At 33.4% G+C, this 3,670-nt stretch overlaps 1 long non-coding RNA gene across 1 annotated transcript; it reads left to right on the top strand.

Annotated features, from left to right (window-relative positions):
- Nucleotides 270–3,072, top strand: LOC102167263. Its single transcript, XR_303428.2, has 2 exons — nucleotides 270–310; nucleotides 852–3,072. It is a non-coding gene; the product is annotated as an uncharacterized LOC102167263 (long non-coding RNA).

Consider the following 3,670-nt stretch of genomic DNA (forward strand, 5'->3'; position numbering starts at 1 on the left):
TGTTGCTGTGGCTGTGGTGTAGGCCAGCAGCCTATGGAAACTGACCCAGTCCTTGAAACTTGGCTAACTTTTTAACTTCTTCAAAAATTACAACAATTTTAATAATGCATTTGCACATTAGTGCATAAATACAAAGCAGTCTCTTCTGGGGTCTGTGGGAAACCTTAGTTTCAAAACATTCTTCCATTGAAGTTAAAAAAAAAAAATTTATGCACATCATTAACAGTTTGCTTTATATCCTTTCCCCCTCCAGCTCCTTCTTTCTGGACTAAAAGAAAAAAAAAATGGAATTTGTCTTCCCTCTGAAAAGGTACACCATTTATTTGTTTGATTTCCATTTTATCATGATCCAAAACAAACTGTCATGTAATCATAAGGTAATATTTTCCATGTTTCAAGTAATCTTTTGGTAGTTGATTCATACTTGTTTACACACTTCTGGTATCTTTTGCTAGGATGCTTCTATATAATAGTATATTGATTTTATTTTTAATCCATGATGCAACTGCAAACAAGCATCTACAAGTTAAATATCTGTTTATTTTCTTGGTTTAACCAAGCAATGTTTTTAAGAGATGGCGTCATAAAAAAAGAACAAGAGTGAATAGCAAGCACAACCAGTTGCTGGAGGGAATGGACATAGCATTCCTATTATTGAACAGAATGCCCATAATTATAACCAGAACAGATTGCTTACAATAGCAGAATCTGCACAATAGCTCATTGGTAATAATGGATTGGGGGCTGTGGAGAAGGCAGTGATATTGTTCAAGGTTGGTATTTTTTGTTACAGTATTCCTAAATAAATGACAACAGCTGTAGGATAACTATGCTGCCCTTGCTTATTACAGACCATTCACACTTTGGCATTAGAGATGTGAATAGGCCCTCAAGAAAAGAATGGATTCCAATTCAGCAGTAAAAAGAGACCATTTGCCAATGGAGGAAAAATTGTATGACACTATATTATTTCCAGGATTGGACTGCCCCAGCAATTAGAAGTGAGGAAAAACAACTGCCATTGGTTTGCTTGGATTTTTTTGCTGTTCAGAGATAGCAGAACGGAGTAAAGATAGAAAGATAAAAACTGATTCTCTGGGATCATCCAAAAAGTAGAGATACTTTCCCCAGCACACTGGAGGGAGTGAATGTAGCTGTTTCCTAATCAGATCCATGGGTGTTTAAATCTGAACATCTCAGTTAATCCAGTGACATTCTTAACATTAAAGGGTGTTAAAACGTAACATTAATATTTAATGTTAAGTGCAAGAGAGAGCATGGCACAATAAGCTTGATTTCATTTTAAACATAGTATTTTAAATTATTGGAAAATAGAAGTAAAATAGTTTTCAAGCCCAAACTAAACTTTTGTATAGTGTACGTGCATATGTTGTATATTAGTGAACTTTAAATTCTTGCTTAATAGACCTGTTCACTTCTTTCACATTTATGTGAATTAAAATCTTCCTCTTAAAATTATACGCAGCAGGATATCAACATGTAGAATGAATTTCAGATCATTGCTGGACTGTCTGCAAAGCACACTGGATCTGTTACATGACATGACAGAAATAATGAAGACTCTGGGGAAATGCATTTTGTTTACACTCTGCTGTGCTCTAATGCTATTCTCATTTAAAGATTGTGGCAGATCCTTAAAAAACAAGGGGCCTTAAAAATATTTAAGAAAATTTGTTAAGATCTCTCAAACCTTTGAAGCAGAAAAAAATGTTTTTTGATCTATGAATGGAATGAAGCTTTCTGACTGCAGTTGGGAAGTCAGTAGCCTGATCCATTGGTTCTGTGCATCAGTGTGGCAACATCAGCAAACATTGTGTGAGGCATATTCTCCAATGGCTTCTACAAACTGACTCCCTACTCTTCTCTGTCTGCATTTACCCAAAGAGGCTGACCTCTATTGACTGAATCACCCAGGCTCACTAGCCTCATAAATAAAAACTGATAACTTCTTTTTGATTTGTTTTGATAATAATATTTTGATACTGATAGGCTACAATGCCCGCTAGAAATTTAGGACCTATATCATGATAATCTGGATAAAATTCAAGACACTTTAATTTATACTTCTGATTAAGTTAGGAATAAAAAAGTGAAACATTTGAATTGGTACCTACAAAGTAAAATAGAAATTCAGGCACTCTGTTTGGGTGGAACATGACTTACATTTGAAGAAAATACAGAAATAGGAGACCAGTTCTATATTTTTTTTCCTACTTCAAGAAAATAGTTTAACTATTCTGTGTTTATTTTAAATAAAAGCAAAAATGCAGATTACAAGTCCATATTTTTTCTTTTATCCGAACCTCTATTTCAGAATAGAATTGCAAAAATAATGCTACCCCACTGTGTAAAGGAAATGAGAAATGGATAGACCATTAAGGAGGAGTGTGAATTTATATAGTGCATTAGCATCAAAGGATATAGCATGGATATGCCTTAAAAATTCAGTTTAATGACACTTGGATTTGTATTGCTGGCTGTCTTAGATGTTAAATCCCTGATGAGGTCATAAGTGTAACCTATCTTGCCAAAAACCTCTGAGATGATTTTTTTCCTTATCAGTTTTTCACTTCGTTTATGCAGTTTAATTTATTTAACAATGAAGAAATAGTTTACATTAAACACTCTGAACACAGGAAAATAAAATAGCATATAAATTCTTATCTGTCTAAACCATAGCAAAGTCAGATAAAAATTGCCTATGTTGTTTGAGAGTGCTATTTCCACACATTTTTTTTGTCCAGCACCTATTATTACTGAGGATTAAAGGAAGACAATAGAATTCGGTCTCTCTTTTTTTACCCTACCTTAAAAATAGAAAAGAGTAAATTGGTGCAGTCATAAAATTTTATACAGATGCATACATATATTCAAATGTAAATTTTAGGTTTTCTCAGGCTTAATTATAAAAACAATGTTTGTGTTTGATGCTTTTAGTATCCAGTTGTCATGATTTCAGAATTGGTGAAAGATGGTTTTCAATGGCTTTTGAAAGTAAATGATGCCCCATTGATGAACAGGTCTGAATTCAAATAAAGAATACTTGTCAGATTTTAGTCATAAATTTCTTTCATTTTCTTAAGATAATGGTGAAATTTCATGGCATTCTGTGTGTGAGGTGCCTGATACTCAGGATTTTTCCATTTTTATTTATACATTTTTCTTTATTGATGAAATATGTTGGTATTTATATTATATGGGAACAAAGTTTACTACTCCAAAATGTAGTATTAATTTAGGCTGATTATTTTTAAGAAGCAAAAGACTTAAATTTTTTTGTGTCACCTCCCCCTTAACTGCCTAAAAGAATTTCGATAACAGAGTTGATTCCCAGAATATAACTATCACCAGAGATATCTATAAAGAATATTTGGCTAGGTGTGGTGAGGAAACTCAGCAGGGTCTGGAGACATTTCAGTCCACTCTGTGTTGTTTCTTTTTGGACCAGTAAACATTTGTTTACCAAACACTTGCTTTTCTATTTCCATATGAATTGCCTTCCTCTTCTTTTGCTTCAAACCACTACCCCCAACATTCCCCCTTTTTTTTTCTTTAGCTGAAAAGGTAAAGTGAGGGTTTCATCCATTTTGTGAAATTACTCAGTTTTCCAAAGTCTTTCCCACATACACAGGTTATTAAAATTTTGTTT

Source organism: Sus scrofa, chromosome 5 (genome assembly GCF_000003025.6).
Source record: "Sus scrofa isolate TJ Tabasco breed Duroc chromosome 5, Sscrofa11.1, whole genome shotgun sequence".
NCBI classification, from domain to species: Eukaryota; Metazoa; Chordata; class Mammalia; order Artiodactyla; family Suidae; genus Sus; species Sus scrofa.